The 18,471-nt window shown below is 33.3% G+C and overlaps 1 long non-coding RNA gene across 1 annotated transcript in view; it reads left to right on the forward strand.

The window, feature by feature from the left end:
- Positions 1-296: 296 nt before the first annotated feature.
- Positions 297-18,471, forward strand: part of LOC134478431 (uncharacterized) — a 51,388-nt gene continuing 33,213 nt past the window's right edge. Inside the window, exons 1-3 of the long non-coding RNA XR_010051049.1 lie at positions 297-434; positions 741-992; positions 6,375-6,478. This is a non-coding gene — a long non-coding RNA (uncharacterized LOC134478431). The remainder of the gene's footprint in view (positions 435-740; positions 993-6,374; positions 6,479-18,471) is intronic.

Below are 18,471 nucleotides of genomic sequence, written 5' to 3' on the forward strand. Positions count from 1 at the left end.
TTTATGTATACACTGGGTTTCTCATAACAGAAAAAAATCACGTTTTATTTAAGTTTATGTGTTTGCATTTTAGAGCAGGGAGGAAGGTAAGAAATAGACATGATTTTAACTAAAATTAATATAGCACGAATTATTACAGAATCATATAGAAGCAGTTGAGAATTTGCCACCAACAAGAACTGAGAATCACAGGGTAGATGTAGCTTAATAATGTTAATGTATTCCTACCCGTTAAGTTTCTATAAATAGCACACACCAGGCACACGGCGCATTCCTCATGATTAGCTTCTCCCTCTTGACTACTTCATCAGTTGGTGCCATCAGACTGTTCTGAAAGTCATTGCTACTGATTAAGAGAAATGAACTGGATCCTTTTAAGATGGCCCACAGAGCTGGCCATAAAATGGGAGATGGCTGAGTGTCTGTAGGAGCAGGTGAATACTCCTTGTGAGGGAACAAACACCCAGAATCCTCTGGAAGCAGCAGACTACAGCTGTCTTTTAGAAATAGAGGCGTCAGAGGGAAGCTTGTCATTTTGTGCCCCTTGCTGGGTTTGACTCTGTGTGTGTGTGTGTGTGTGTGTGTGTGTGTGTGTGTGTGATGTCTAGCAAGTGTGTGTGTGCGTGTGTGATATGTGCAGTGGTGTGTGTATGTGCGACATTGCATACTCTATGTGTGAGTAAGCACTACTTACTCAGGTTTCTAACTGAGATTTCCACTTAGTTTCTCTCATTCTCTAGAGCACTTGAACCATCGTGAGCCATGGTTGAACCATCGTGAGCCATGGAAAGGAAAGGAATCCACAATTAGCACGTGGCAATCAAAGTAAGGAGATGGAAGAAGACATTCTGGTACCTGTCTTTTAGATTCACTATCCAGTACTTTTTTTCACCGGTACCAGGGATCGAACTCATGGTCACGCACTTGCAAGGCAGGCGCTTATGCCGCTGAGCCAAATCCCCAGCCCCTGGGATTCACCATTCACAAAACAGGTAAGGAGTATTTCAACTAGCTTGGGACTGGACTTTGAAGTACCCAACTACTTGTTCTGGATATGACAGAGCCAGCAATCTAAAGAAATATCAGTGCAGGAAATGAAACGAGATAAAGGCTGGTTGGGGGTCTATTACAGAAAGGGGGCCTGCACATCGGCTTTGCAATGATTTAGTGGGAAATTTAATTACCTTTCATTTGGCACATTTGCAACAGGTATAATATTTATACCTTTATAAAGAAAATGTTATTTGTGACATTTTTTTATTTAACAATACTTAGTACTATTAATAAAAAGAGAAAGTAGAGGAAAATGACAAAAAAAAAAAAAAGCCAATACAGAAGTTATTGCTTTTAAACTTCACATTTCTTAGGAAAAGGCAAAAAATATGACTTTAATATTTGTTTTTTATTACTGAAATTGTTTGAAAGTCATAATTGGTCTGTGTCCCCTCATAATGTTCTGGGTATGGTTTCTGCATGTGGAACTGAATTTTTAATAAGAATTTCACACTTTTAATAGGCACCTGCTGTCTTCTTCTAGTTAGTACATTTTTATGCTTTTTAAAAGGATATTAATCACATATGCCAAATTGCTACGTATTTCATTTGTTGATCTAAATAAATTATTTTGAATTATTTTTAGTCTTACAAAAAAGTTGGAAGAGTAGTACAGAGAATTCCTGTGTATTCCTCATTAGCTTTCCCTTACTGTTAATGATTTGCATAGCTACAGTACAAATAGCATAATCAAGAAATGGACTTATAAAATAATATTAATGAAATTATAGAGTTTATTGAATAAAACTTCTGGAAAAAATAAAAATAGAAATATTGTAGATTTTAAAAGTATGTAGGTATCAGTAGATTGATCACTGGAAGACAGATTTAGTAAACTGGAAATTAGGCCATAAGAGATTATGCAGGCTGATCTGGGAGAAATCAAAGGTAAAAACATTGATGAGATTTTGGTTTATTTTAACATCATAAGAAATAAAGTTGTCCCTTCATATTCATGGATTCAATATCCACAGATTTTGCCAACCACAGATCTGGCATTGTTTTTCTTAGCTAATGATGGCCATATCTGTACTGATAATGTATGAACTATTTTTTGTTGGCATTATTCAATGTGTAGGGCATCTATTTACATAGCAATGCATTGTGAATTGTAAGGAATCTAGAGAAGCAGATAGAATATAGATTGTATGAAAACACTAGGTGATTTTATAGAGGGGGAAACTGAGCATCCTTGGATTTTGGTATCTGATGAGAGGGTAAGTACACTGAGGGATTCCCGGATGTGTTTTGGTTTTCCACCTCGTTTCCTGGCATATAACAACTAAAACTCTTAGACTACCCTAATGCATATGTTTTGGTATATTGTCAGCTTACATTTCATTATGATAACATATCCAAGGAGGTTAATTTGTTTTTTTCAAAATAAGTTTATTTTGACATGATTCTGTAGATGTAATATCAAGGAAGCACATCTGGGGATGGCCCTTTGTGTGAACAGAGTCCCATGATAGCGTAAGCCATCATATGACAAGTATATGTCTGGTTTTCTTTACTCTTCTTACAAAGTCACTAGACTTCAATCACAAAGGCTCCTCTCTGGTGAATTTTTCTACTCATATTTACCATCTAAAGGCACCACGTCTAAGCATCATAGATTGAATTTCTCCCCTCTTAATATTTAAAAATTTCATTTAAATTTCAACACATGAAGCCCTAAGAGACACTCATGCAAACCATTTCAGGATCATATCATCTGCCAGCCAGATGACTGGTGGCTGGAGTCTCCTGGAAAACCTCAAGATGGAATTTGGTAGTCAGACAAACCAACTGTGTGGTTAGAGGATTGGAACACTAGGTTCTGTGACCTCACTTTAGGGAAAGGAAGACCGCTTAGAGGATGCATGAGTCACTAGTGGCCAATGACTTAGTAAAACATGCCCATGTCATGAAATCTTTCTAAAATCCCACAAGGTGAGCATTTAGAAAGTTTCTAGGTCACTGAAAATGCAGAGGTGCTGGGAAGGTGATGATTCCAGAGGGACACAGAAACTCCACAGCCTTATGTATCTTTTCCAACTAGCTATTCCTGAGGTGTATGTTTTCATAGTAAATGTATGCTAAGCATAAGTGTAACATGTTTCCTTCAGTTTTGTGAGTCATTCAAGCAAATGACCAGGTATTGTGGGAACCTCCAATTTGTGAATGAAAGAATGGATAATCTGGGGATTACAGGAGAGAAAAAGTAATACAATTTCTCCATCCATTGCAGGGTTCTTAGCTGACAAATTTATAACATAATAAGTGTATAACTAAATTTGATTAACCAAAGTGTTACTGGCGTACAGTCTTTAAAAATAAAGACCCTCAAACCAGCAAATCTGCTTTTATGCTATGTCTGATGAAAAATAGATAGTTGTGGTAAAACATTATTGAACAGGAAAGGATTTTGATGCAGTGTAATAAACTTAGGAAACCAGAGAAGCATGGTTGTTTAGACTGTCTTCTGTTTCTAGATGGCATTCCTTACTTTCCAGCAAGTTGCAGGACATCTTTGTCCAACTATCTACAGAGGAGACACTTGTAATAGCACTGATACTTCTCTAACTTTTATTCATCTATTTTTGGATTGCATTGCAGGAGAAGAAATACATTACATTAAGAATATTTTGTTGACTAAATAAGTGTGAATTGATTTTGTCACAAAAACATAACTATGAGATGATAGCTTAGGTTAACCTGTTTCACCATAATAATCATGTTAATCTCTTCATGGACCCTATAATATATAGCAAACCTCAAGTATGTGAAATAGAATTTTTAAAAAGAGGACATAGAAACACAAACTAAAGTCTTGAAAAGCCAGGATAGAAAGTGGTAAATATGTGGATAAATGTACATTAACATAAGATATGTGCAGCAGAAATATAATGTCTGGTGGACAATACGAGTCAAAAAGTGTAGTGGATTAAATTCTCACAAATAAAAATGTGACACATAAGTTGACAAATGAATAAATAATGTATACATTTTGACTTCATTTTTTATCCTGGCAATATAATAAAGATTTTTATTCTCTCTAGATATTAGGCTTTTCATTTCACAATATATGTGAAAATTAAAGTTAAAAGAAGGCATATGTGTGAATGATCTTTAGAAGATACAGAACAAAGTCCTCATAACATTGAAATATAATAGTCTTAAAAATGAAGCACTTAATCAATGAGTGAAAACTGATAAATTTATATAAATTTTGAGACATTTTTTTCCAAAGTAAAAGCTGAACTTACTGGATATATTGTGTATAATGTATCCTGAATATCTTCAGATCACAGAGAAAATATGTCTAATATTATTTGTAGTCAGGGACATTCAAATTAAATCACCATGGAATACACCCACCAGAATCTCTAAAATTAACAAAAGATTGCAAACATTGGTGATGATTTGGAACAACTAGAACTTGCATACAGCATACATTTATAGCTTTTTGGAAATTTCCATGGCAATGTTTACATATATGTAATTGATTAACAATTCCACTGTTAACTAGGTACCCAATAGAAATATGTGCCTGTGTTTCCTAAGATGGCACATACAAGAATCTTCATAATACTTTGGTTTGAAATAGGTGAAAACTGGAAGCCACGCAAATATCCTTCAATATTTTAAATCAGTGTTGTTTTAGTAACATTTGATAACAATTTGATTCAAAATATTTTGAATCAATGTTATGAATCAATGAATTTTAGCATATTTATGAAACAAAATTCTGAACAAAATACATTCTTGTTTTTGTTCAATGACATGAATATATATCAGCTTCCATTTATAAAACATTCAAAAACATGCAAAAGGAATATAGGGAAAAATGCATAGGAAATAAAATATATTTTAGAAACAAGTAAATAATTGGTATTACTTCACAATTATTATCTATTACTTAAGGGAGTTGCAATTGGAAAGTGACAGGGGCGTCTATGTGCTTTAATTACTTTCCTTGTGGCTGAGACATAATAGTGACATACACAGTTTAATGGAGGCGATAATTAGTTGGCTCTTAATTTTTAGAGGTTTCAGTCCATCATTGGTTGGCTCAAAGGCAGAAACAGCAAGGTGGACAAGCCAGGGCAGAGAGAAGTTGCTTACCTCATGGTAGCCAGGAAGCAAAAAGACATTCGAGGAGTCAGAAAGACAGACGTGCCCTTCCGGGTCACGTCCTCGTCCCTTGACTTGCTTCTTACCAAACCCCATCATAAAGCAAGTAGCTGTAGTATTCCCAGAATCCTAACAAATTGTGGACACAGAGGATTTGGGGGTTTCCTCAGATCTAAACCAAACCAGGAATGTTTGCCTTTTGAACTGGATGAATTTTTTGCAGTGTCACCATTTGTTTAACTAATATATTTCTGTTTACTTAAAATAAAAATAAACAAAGCAAAAATTTTTAACAATTGGCAACTAGCTGTGGTAAAATGATTCACAATTATTTGTCACACTCTAGGGGATTGTTCCATATTAAAAGCAGAAGCTTCTGCTGAGAAAACCTCACATAAACTTATATGAAATTTATTTTTCTCTTTGTGAATGAAAAATGGAAAATAAAAGATAAGTAAGTTACATTTATCTAATGTTAAAAACATTTTTTTAATAATAAAACTTTCATTGCATAGCAGAAAGGAATTATGGCATTGATTCTGAACTGAGGAGAGAGAGAGAGAGAAACAAGGAAAGAAAGAGAGACACAGAGAGAGACTTTGAGTCCCCACATACTTGATGCTTCACTGTAAAGAAGTCACTGAACCTTTTGGAGCCAGTTTCTTCCTTCTAAAATTAGCATAATATAACTCATCTCAAATGCATGTTTTAAGGATGAACAAAGTTCACATATGCAGAGATCACCCTAGGTTGACATTTAGTAAAGTGCAAAGTGTAATAATATTTTTATTTCTGGTAGGTGGCATATATCATACCTGGACAAAAGAAGTAGTCACTCTCAGGAACGCTGTACTCTCCAAGGAAAACATAACTCAGTGGGCAGGAGTGGTGCCAATATCACTGACTTATAGGAGGGATTAAATGAGATAATGGGAACAGATTTTTGACATCAGAGGACACTCTAAATTGGGTAATTTAAAAAAAAATAATGAAGTATTTTCAAGAGTGTACATTGGGAGCTTCAGCAGCCTGGGGTTGGAATGGGAGTGCTGAGGTAGTGCTTGCCAGAACTAGAATGAGGTACACATGGATAACTCATTCATACGGTTGTGCCCTCCAAATGTCGGACTCACCTAATCCATCAGTACCCTGACATCTCTTCTCTTTCCTATGAATCGGTATATACTGCTTTTTCTCCTTGGTAGGATTCAGACTGAAGTGCAAGGACAGAGGAGCCTCAGAGAATACAGAGCAGGGTAAAAACGAAGAGTGGAACATGTTGGAAAAGTGATTATAACATGAACATACAGTAAGTCCTGGGCATGTATTTGGGATACAATGAACTCTCATTATGTAAGATTTTTGTTACTTGCTTATTATTTCTTGTCATCTTATAGGAGAGTATCAGTGTATGATATTATTCTGCTTTCTTGCATTGTGTATCAGTGTGGAAAATTCTCAAAATCTATAGCAGACTATACTGAAGTGATAAAATGTTTTCTCTGAAAACATTTTTGTTGAGGATGAAGAATGCCTCCTCCATGCTTCTCTAATTTGGAAAATCTTGGACACAATGTATAATAGTTATATTTTCAGATATCTGCATCCCTTGTGATCTATTACTTATCTGTCCAAATGCCAGTATTCTGGAAGGTAGTAGGCTTTTTCCGCTATTCGGGTCCTGACAATGACTGCTATATTAGAGACAGGTAAGGTGGCGAAGAAAAACTCAAGGTCATCCTCAGCATACATCACAGTAATTTTGTGCATATGGTGGAATGGGGTGGAAACTGGTGATGAAACTAAGTTTTTGAAAAACGTTTCCTAGATGATTGAGATATGTATCTCTATGTGCTATAGCTTGTAACTTAAATTTTTGCCCTAATGCCTAGTGCACCATTATTTTCTTTACTAAACCTACTTTCCTGTATCCAGAACTTCTTGATGCATTGGTTTCGTTGATTTTTAAATATACAGGAAGAAATTTTTGTAAGATATGTCTTGTTTTAAGCCTTTAGTCCTCTTTGTTTTTTTTTCTTTTTCTGCAATATACAATATTTTTAGTTCTTAAATTTCTATTACAAAATTGACATTAATTTCTTCTTTCCTGTACAACTCAGAACAATTTAACACTGACCATTTAAGTACTTAAATTTTGCACTATTGATGTGCATCTTTTTCCCCAGCACATCCATTTAAGAAAATGTATTGAAAATAACGTTGGCAATAGAAATATGCAGTTTATAGGAGAAGCATATCTTTGTGATTTTATAAATTTTATTATCTACCTACATATCCATTTTCATTTTATACATATATAGCCATTAGATATATACTTAGAGTATGTATTAACATATAAATGGCAATTCCCTGATTACTATAATTTGCTTTTTCTTTTAATTTTTAAAAAACTGCATATTTCATAAGTGCAAAAATACAATAAACCTTCATTTTTAGCTAGTAGCTGGCTCATAATTTCTGTTCTACCTTTTCTGAATGTCTGAAGGCATGGAATTTATTAAAAGATTAATACTACAAAAACAAATACTGATTGCCAGTATATGCTCAGAACACCAAGAGAAAATATTAGTTGGTATTAAATTATCTCTTCATGAAAATACACTACTTGTTTAGGGATATGTTAAAGAAAATTTAATCATAATAGTTTTCTATTGTAATAGGGCCAGTTACCATAGAGTCTAGCAGTGAAAGAGTGACTGGCTAACTCAAGCCCAAACAAAAACAAGTGAGGATTTACGGTTAGGGAGCAGAGCAGGCTTAGTCGGTGTGATGTGAATAAAAGGAACCATAAAAGACAAGCGTTGCTGAGTAGACTAAATAGTAATACTGCTGAAGGGAAGCCAGGGTTATAAAATGCAGGCAACCAGACCATAAATGTGGTGGATTCTCACTAAACTGATATATCAAGATTTGTTCAAATTTTAAAAGGGCAGAGAGATGCTCAAGACAGGGACTGATCAGAAAGGACTCAGGGATATCAGACTTGAGGTTGTTTAAAGAGTCTTTCTCAGATGCTATCAATCAGAAAACAGAATCCTTCACTCCATTACAGGGAGTAGATTTTTAATTAGCAATAGTATTGCTATTTTTTTCCTTTCTCTCATCAATTAATTCTTCATCTTTTCTCTATTGATTGTGCAAGTCAATCTTAAGATACAGAGTCGGGAGAATTTGACATTCATTCTGAGAAATGAAGCTTCTATAAGGTAAATGCAATACATAGCAAGGAAAGAATAGAAGCAGTTGAGAAGTAGTGTACTCAGCAATTTGTAAATTCATGTATTTTTATTGAGTATTAATGTCACAGACACAAAAGGGAGGAGAAAAGTAGCGTCCTAGGCTCAAAATATTTGTGTTAGATGCTGCATGTATTGATGTGTTCTTAAGTACTAGAAACACATTAAATATTCCAAGCCAACAGAGAAGTGAGTCAATGATAGGGAATAGCTTTTCTATACTATAACTATTAAACTTGAAAATATCATCCTTCATTTAAGTACTAAGTGTAAGAACATTTCACACATACCTAAATAAAACTGAACAAATATAGACATAACCCACCCATATTTAGAAGACAAACCTTTTAGTTAAAATAATGAACTAACGGAGCCAGGACAAAATGTTAGAAAATTCAGTATTCGTATCCTGAAATCAACCTCCACTATTGGGCTAGATTGATGACCCTCTTGATTTTTCCCTCCAAACTAGGTTACTCTGAACATTTTACATTATACATTGTGTGCCAGGTTCCTAATGGTAAAACTTGGACAATTATGATACTTACATTTTATCTTGCAGTGTAAGTTAATTGATATGAAATCCTCAGGGTATGGGTAGTTTACAATAAGCTGTTTTGTTATTCTTAAAAGCTAGCAAAAAGACAATATTCTACAAGAGATTAACCTGAAATACAATTGGAGTTAAATAATATAAATGAAAATATTTAGGATAAAAATTCAAGCACTTTCTTCTTGATTTTAACAGAATCAAGCTGATTTGATTAAAAGTGAATAAATGACATTCACGATGCAACTGAGAGATTCTTACAGAATATAGAATAAAAATGGCAAACAGAGTTAGTGACTAAAAATAACAGCTATAATAAGAAACAAATGGAAAATGGATACATCTTGAGACCATAATGTTAAGTGAAGTAAACTAGACACACAAGCTTAAATATCACATGATTTTTCTTACATGAGAAAATCAAAATATAAATAAAGAGAAAAACAAAAGATAGATAATGGGGAACAAGGAGATAGTTCTTTTTTGAAAGTGAATGGAACCAAGAGATGAGGAGAGGGAGCAGAACAAAAGGGAATGAAGAAAAGAATTAAGATGTGTTATGTACAAGAACCAACTTCTCACGAGAAATGTAACTATTATGTACTGAAAACATATACTAATAAGAATTGTAACTTACAGAAATCTAGGGTTATTAAAAATGAAACTTGAAAGATTAAAAGACAGAATTGAAAAGATTTCTCAATTAAAGAAAGATGTAGGAAATATGGAAAAGTGTTCCAAACTCTAGAAAAAATAGTGAAAAGAAAACTCACATCTAGAATTAGTCACATAAAAATGTTTCAATCGTGAAATTTGTTTGATTTTATTATGTGTGATATAGTATAAGCAGCTACTTTGAAGATAATAAGAGGCATTATGGTAGCCATTGTTGATTTTCTATTATCCTGTTTTGAAGTCCTATATCATGATCCTATCACGTTCCCTGTTTTGTTTTGATTGGCTCTATTCTGTTTTACTTTCTTTGGTTTTATTCTCTTTAAAATAAAAGCAAAACAATAGCAACCAAAAATATGTTTATGTAAAGTCAATAAAACTGATCTCTTTAAATGCAAAAAAGTAATAAAAGTAAAAAGAAATTTATTCTACATTCATGCAAATACTGGAAAATGTTTAAAAATCATTTAAACTGCTTCACTGTGCTAAGTCACAAGAGATATGAAAATAATATAAAGTTATTCTGGGAGTTACGTGCTAGCATTCTTAAATTTAATCAAATTATCTTTCAGAAACTAAAACAATAGAAAACATTTATAAATATGTAATATTGCCTGGAATATACTATTTATTTAATATATTTTAAAAGTCTTAATGTCAACCTACTAAAATGACTTGTGAAATTTCACATCTCCTCATATACCGTTTACTGTTATAAAGCTATTAGAGATAAATATTGGCGCTGGAATAGACAAAAAGTCATCTTTGTACACTGTTGATAGGCATGCACATTGGTGCATCTGTTTTGGGAAAGTGTATGGAAAATATCAAATAAGTTAAAAATGAACTATGTGACCTGGTCATTATTCTGCTGGATATATATACATTTTGTAAATAAAATAATCACCTCATAAAGATAACATGACAACCTACATTCTGATTTTCATTGCACATTTACTTACAAACATCAAAATAAAAAAGCTGAAATATCTATTTTTAGATGAATGGATAAAGCAACTGATGTATGCATATATATATATGTGTGTGTGTGTGTGTGTGTGTGTGCGTGTGTGCGTGTGTGTATACATGTAATTATGCATATATATATATACCAATTATGCATATATATATATATATATATATATATATATACCATGACAATTAGGACTCAAATAAAACTATTGATGAATAAATGTCTTTAATGTGGAAAGAATTTTATAGATATGAGAGATGTATTATTTAATCATAGAAGGAATAATTCTTCAGAAATTCACTATAATATTTAATCCTATATGTAGCTAAAATTATAAAATCTAAATTTGTGGTTAAGAATTAAAAGTATTAAGTCAAGTGTACAATAATTGAAAACCAAAATTCATCTTCCAGCGTAGGACAAATGGGAAGAACAAAATGCTTAAATCTCCATAGAAAGAGTAAGATTTAGGGCTAAGAACCTTTAAAGACACAAATTGTCAAAGATAAATCAAACTATATCTGTCATAACTTAAGTAAGTTCATCTGTTATTAAATATATGCTCTTAAAAGATCAAAAATCAAATTCAATTATATCATAAACATATAAAACAGAATAGAATAGTAAAGTAAAAATTAAAAATATGAGCAGAGGTGTATCAGCTATACATTAACATACCATTATGCTATGATATTTTTATAAGATTTGATAGAACCTGAAGCAAATATTATAACTTTCTTAATCATTGCTGGGCTAAATAACTGCATAAAATAATTTAAAAAGGCATAGTGGAAGTAGGATATTTTAGGAGGCAATTCCACTGTTGACAAATTTCAGAAGACAATTCTATTGTTGACAAAATTCTATTGTTCTGAGCTCTATATCTTATAGAGCTTATAGAGCTCTTATAGAGCTCAGAATTAATTGTAATTGTAATTAATTGTAATTGTAATTAATTGTAAAAATATACCTTCATTTCTGCATCTCTTTCACCAACACACATGGACAAATACATATAGAATCTTCACTGAAGCCATCAGTGAAGTGCCACTTGGTTAAAGATTCAGTGGCCTCAATATGAAAATTAAGCAGAAGAGAGCAGGCTTAGCAGTTTTGGTGGGAGTCCTTCAATGGAGTTACACCACTGATTTAACACAAGGATCAAGCATATAGTGGATTTCTGTGTTGATTATACATCATTCACTTCTTATCAACTTTGGAAAAAGATATCCATACTATGACAAGATTCATTCTAAACAAGTGCTTCTTACGTGAGAAAATTTTTGTCCTATTGGGGGATTTTTGGCAATGCCTGAAGATGTTTTTGACTGTCAGAGCAGGATGAAATGGGTGGAATTACTATTGGCATCTGGTGGGCAGAGTTCAGAGAAATTGTTCAATACTCCACTGTGCAGAACAGTGGCAATGGGACTAAGGTTGAGAAATTATCATATAAACCAATGTATTTTAAATTCTTGGGGAAACGGAATCTAAAAGTAGAAAGGACTTTGTATAAACTAGGGCTCATTGTGCATTCTCACTAACTCAGTCAGTTTAAGAGCAGATATCCAGAAACCTGTTCATGAAAAATGAATTTCCTCTTTGAAAACTACTCAATATATTCCAATTGTGAAAGAATTAAGAAAGTATGACCCTTCCAAATTGAATTTCAGTCGGGCATACAGAAAAGTCTTAGTATGTTTACTAACAAGTTGTCACTTACAAATACACTTTTAAAAACTATTTATTCAGGATTTATGTTTCATTTGTCTGCTTTGTATACAGCTATATCTTTTGATGAAAGAGATACCTAAGCCAAAATTCACTAAATAAGAATTGAGGGAAGCAAGAATAAAAATGGTGGTTAAGTTAGTAAACTAATTTGAAAACTTAAAATCTTCTGATCAGACTGAAGTATAAGACTAATAATTGAAGACACAGATAAAAATAAACCCAGCTTGTATAGCCAATTATTGATTAAATACATTAAACATGGGGAAAAATCATGCACACTAAGTATTTCTTGAATATTTTCTACTGCATCAAACTCATACTTTAGTCTTTTATTAATTTAGTGATAGTTATTATTAATTCATCTTAAAAATAAGGAACTTGAAACTAAATGACATACAGCAACCTTTCCTTGTTCATAAATTCTGGGTGAAGATATAGGGATTTACATCAAGCATAAGAATATAATTTCTAGGATAAGTTATTTCCTCACTATATCACAATGCAATATAATCTTCCATGAAAGAAGAACCCCTTTTTAAACTTGTACATTTGCTTTACATACAAGTGAGGATTTTGGAGACCTGGAGCTTGGGGGCCTGAAGAGTGAAATAAAAGACAGATTCTTCGCTATTTGAAGTTGAAAAGAATTTCTCCACTTCTTAGTGACAGTGGTTTTTTTCTTTTCCAAATCTTAATATTTCCTTTAGTGTTTCTCCTTTGTAATATAAAAATTTTGTTTTTCGCTTAACTTGTTAACTGCATTGTTGCTGAGAAATGTCTTTTATATTATATATATTATTTACTGATTTTTCAATGAGTATATAATAAATATGACAAGTATGTTTGAGAATAATCTATAGTGCTAATTGTTGGCTGCATATAAATATCCATGATTTTTATTACTTTTTTCCAGTTCACCTATGAATAATTAGCAATGTTGTAAAATTTATTGTGGTGGAGGTATCTTTCTCTAATTCAGGGATCTGTATTTTTCATATCTTGAGGAGAATTAGTAACTGAAAATGGATCTCATCTTTAGCTGCAGACAGCACATCTACTCTCAAGTAGCTGAGTTTTGATCTTATCACTGTGTCCACGGGGAAGCTACATTTCCTGTGAATTTCTGTCAGTGAAGGACAATGTGTGGTGAGGATACAGAGAGGCAAACACACTCTTAGAAGACATTGGGCTCAGATAGGAGGAAAACTTGGTGCAAGCATTTTCTACCAGATTTTGCAAACTATCTGAGAACTGTTTACTCTAAAACCTTTTATGCCTAAACTTTGTTAATATTATTTCTCTCACATACGGCTCAGACCAACCTCAAATCTGCTGGTCTTTCCTGACTCAACTTCCCTCCCATTATTTTCACCACAAGGAAAGTGCTGGACACTTCTCTCCCAGCAGACCAAAGCAGCACAGTGAATCCAGAACTTTCACATAGTGTATCCACAATCATCAATTCTATCTGATGGAATATTATATTCTTTCCCCTTGATATAACATCCTTTTGAAGTCAATTTTCACCTGCTTAACCAAACTGAGTGCCTACTAGAAACTGAGTAGAAAAAGGCAGAGGAGCAGAGCTAACACTCCTGATTTTTTCTTTAAATAAACAGTTCATGTTTCTTGGTAAATGTTCACAGTGCGTAGTGATTTCATTCTTCATGGTGAGTGAGCACATGTACATAGAGTATCTTTAAAAGTTTTTTAATTTTAAAAAGATTAAGATAAAAAAGGACATAACAAAACAGATCAGAACAGAACAATTTAAGCAACATAGTGTTTCACCACAAGATAACCCGACATAACAAGAGCTACCATAGTGTTCCATTCCTTGAAATATTTGAGTATACCTTCATATACTATAGTACCAAACATAACAAAATAGTATAAAACCACTCAAGAGAATGAAACATTACAGGGTATTCAAAATCAACTAACAGAAAAAGAACAATGGTTACTATATTATCTTCTTGTCCATAAAAATTTTTGTTTATACTATTACATGTAATAAAATCCAATGAGATACAACATGATAAAACTGATGGAGACAGAACAAAAGCATGGTAGGACTTCAAAACAAGATGACATTAATCAGCACTACCTATTATATCTTGTTTTCTTCAAAATACCATCACAGACAATAAAATCAAACAACCCAAGAGAAAATCATTCCAACTAACGAAGTTAAACATTATTAGGCTTCAAAGAAATATAATGAAGAATCATGATTACCATATACTTTTATGTATTCTTATAATTTCTTACAGAGGGGGACTATATGGTGTTTATACATATGAGTTTGATTTATTTCGTTTATGAGTATGGTCTCAAGCGGCATCCATTTATTTATAAATATCTCAATGTGATCATTCTTTATAGCTGAGTAGTACTCCATTATATAAAAATACCACAAATTTTTTATCCATTCCTCAATTGATCAACACTTAGGTTGTTTCCAAGATCTGGCTATTACAAATTGTGCTGCTATAAACATGGGTGCAAATATGTCACTGTGGTATGATGTTTTCAGTTCTTCTGGGAATATGCCTAGAAATGAAATAGCTTGATCAAATGGGACTTCCAATCCAAGCTTTTTGAGAAATCTCCATACTGACCCCCACAATGGTTGCATTAGTCTACACTCCCACCAAACGTGCAGGAGAGTTTCTTTTTCCTCACAGCCTCTCCAGCATTTGTTGTTGATAGTCTTCTTGATTCTGGCCATTTTTGAGGAGTGAGATGGAATCTCAGTGTGGTTTTAATTTGCATTTCTCTAAGGAATAATGATAATGAACACTTTTTCATGTATTTATTTGCCATTTGTATTTCTTAATCTGAGAACTGTGTATTCATCTCAGATGCCCATTTTTGGAATGGATCTTTGAATTTTGGGGGTCTGATTTTTTAAAATAGTTTATATGTTTTAGACAGAATTCCTTTGTCTGAGGGACAGTTTACTAAGCTTTTTTCCCAGTTTGTGGGTTTTCTTGTCACTATAATGGAGATTTCTTCTGACATGCAGAAACTTTTTAACAAAATGTGATTCCAGCTTGATTCTGGGAAGTATTTCCCATGTAGTTTGAGTCCTGTTCATGAATTCTCTACCTACTCCTATGACTTCAAGGCTTTTACCCAATTTGTCTTCCAATAGATTTAGTGTTTCTGTTTTAATATTCAGATTTTTTAATCCATTTAGATTTTAATTTAGTATATGGTGATATGCATGGGTCTAGTTTTAGTTTTCGGCATATGGAAAGCCAGTTTTTCCAGCACAATTTATTAAAGACACTGTCGTTCTTCCAGTGAACAGGTTTGGACCCTTTATCAAAGTTAAGGTGGTTGAGTGTGTTTGTAGTTGTGGTTGTATCTTCTAATGGATTCCATTGATCATCAGCTCTGTTTTGATTCCAGTAACATGTTGGTTTACAACTGTTGCTTTGTAGCATAACTTCAAGTCAGGGATTGTGATACCTCCTGCCTTGCCTTTGCTGTTTAGAATTGCCTTTGCTATTCTAGGTCTCTTCTGGTTCTAGATGAATTTGGAAGTGATTTCTCTAGATCTATAAGGTATGTTGATGGTATTTTTATTGGTATTGCATTGAAACTGTATAACAGTTTTGGGAGAATGGCCATTTTCACAATATTTATCTTCCTATCCATGAGCAAGGTATGTCTTTCCATTTTCTGAGATGGTTTTTGATTTTAGTTATCAATGTACTATAATTTTCCCTATATAGATCTTTCACTACTTTTGTGAGATTAGTTCCTAAGCATTTCATCTTTTAGATGCTAGTGTGAAGGGTGTGGCTTCTCTTATTTATCTCTCTGTGATTTTGTTGTTAGTATACAGAAATGTTATTGATTTTTGAGTATTGACTTTGTTTCCAGCTACATTGCTGAATTTATTTATTATATCTAGGACACTTTAAATGGAATTTAGGGGGTGTTCTATGTAGAGTATCATTTCATCTACAAATAATGATAATTTAACTTCTTCTTTTCCTATCTTTAACCCTTTTACTTCTCTCTCTTGTCTAATTTCTCTGGCTAGTATTTCCAGTACTATATTAAACAGGAGTAGTGATAAGGCACATCCTTGTCTTGTGCCTGATTTTAAGGTAAAGACCTTCAGTTTTGGGCCATTTAATATGATACTGGCTGTTGGACTGTCATAGATGGCCTTTATCATATTGAGGTAAAGACCATCTCTTCCAATCTTCTGTAAGGTTCTTATCATGAATGAATGTTGGCTTTTTCTGCATCTATAGAAATGATCATGTGATTCTTATTTTTGGCTATATTGATACAGTGGATTACATTTATTGATTTTCATATGTTGAACCATTCCTCCATGCCTGGGATAAATCCCACCTGGTCATGGTGTTTAATCTTGATGATTTGCTGCATCCTATTTGCCAATGTTTTATTGAGAATTTTTGCATCTGTGTTCATTAAGGAGACTGGCATGTAGTTCTCTTTTTTAGTTGGGTCTTTCTTAGGTTTTGGTACTAGAGTAATATTTGCTTCCAGGAATGAGGTAGGAAGGATTGTTTCCCTTTCAATTTCATTGAAGAGTATGAGGAGTGTTGGCATTAGGTCTTCTTTGTATTTCTTGTAGAATTCTGCAGTGAATCCATCTCGGCCTGGGCTCTTCTTTGTAGGTGAGGACTTAATTACATTTTCAATTTTATTAATAGAAATTGGGTTATTCAGCAGTTTTACATCTTCTTGACCTAGCTTTAGTACTTCGTATGTTTCTAGGAATCTGTCCATTTCTTCTGTGTTATCGAACCTATGACAGTAGAGATTGTCGAAATACGGGTTGATGATCTTCTGTATTTCCACAGAATCTATATGGATTTCACCTTTTTCATTCCTTATTGCATGAATTTGAGATTTTTGTTTTCTTTTTTTATTAAGTTGGCTAGGGCTTATCAATTTTATTTATTCTTTCAAAGAACCAACTCTTTGATTCATTAATTCTTTGGATTATTTTCTTAGTCTCTATTGCATTGATTTCTGCTCTGATTTTTATAATTTTCTCCCTTCTTTTGCCTTTGGGCTTGACTTGCTCTTCTTTTTCTACATGTTTGAGGTGTAGCATTAGGTTATTTACTTGTATTCATTCTGTTTTCCTGATGTGGGAGCTCAGTGCAATAAATTTCCTCTCAGGATTGCTTTCATTGCATCCCGCAGATTCCCATAAGTTGTATTAGTATTTTTTATTTGCTTGTTGGTACTGTTTAATTTCTTCTTTAATTTCCCCTGTGACCCATTGATTGCTCAAGAGTGTGTTATTCAATTTCCATGTGTCTGTGGGATTTTTGCAGTTTCTTTTATCATTAATTTCATGATACCATAATTTCATAATACCATGATCTGGTAACATGCCTGGGGTAATTTCAACTCTTTTGCATTGATTTCCGTATGTTCTGTTGGCCAGAATACAGTCTATTTTTGAAAATGTCCCATGTACTGCTGAGAAGAATGTGTATTCTGATGTTGGCTGGAACACGCCGTATATGTCTATCAAGTCCATTTGTTCACAGGTCTGATTCAGTTCTGTTATTTCTTTGCTGATTTTCTGTCTGGTTGATCTGTTCCTTGATGTCAATGATATGTTAAATATCTCCTGCTATAATTGTGTTACTGCGTATTTGATTTTTCATTTCTATTAATACTTGCTTTGTATAACTGGGTGCTCTGGAATTTGGTGCAAATATATTTAAGATTCTTATCTCTTCCTCTTTAAGTTTTTCCCTAACCAGTATGTAATGGCCTTCTTTATCTCTTTTGAGTCTTCCTGGTTTGAAGTTCACATTGTCTGCAAACAGAATAGCTATCCCCACTTTTTTGGAGCTTCCTGTTGCATGAAGTGTTGTTTTTCATCCTTTGACTTTCAGCCTGTGAGTATCCTTTTGGGTTAGATGGGTTTCTTGTAGACAGCAGATGGCCGGATGTTGTTCCTTGATCCATTCTACCAGTCTGTTTCTTTTAAATGTTGAATTGAGACCATTTACATTACTGGTTATAACCATTATATATTGGTTTATTGTTGACATCTTATCTTTCTGCTGTTGCATCTTTGTCTTTCCATTCTGTGTAGT

The sequence above is a fragment of the Cavia porcellus genome, unplaced genomic scaffold (genome assembly GCF_034190915.1).
Source record: "Cavia porcellus strain 051 isolate PalLab524CR breed Dunkin Hartley unplaced genomic scaffold, mCavPor4.1 scaffold_13, whole genome shotgun sequence".
NCBI classification, from domain to species: Eukaryota; Metazoa; Chordata; class Mammalia; order Rodentia; family Caviidae; genus Cavia; species Cavia porcellus.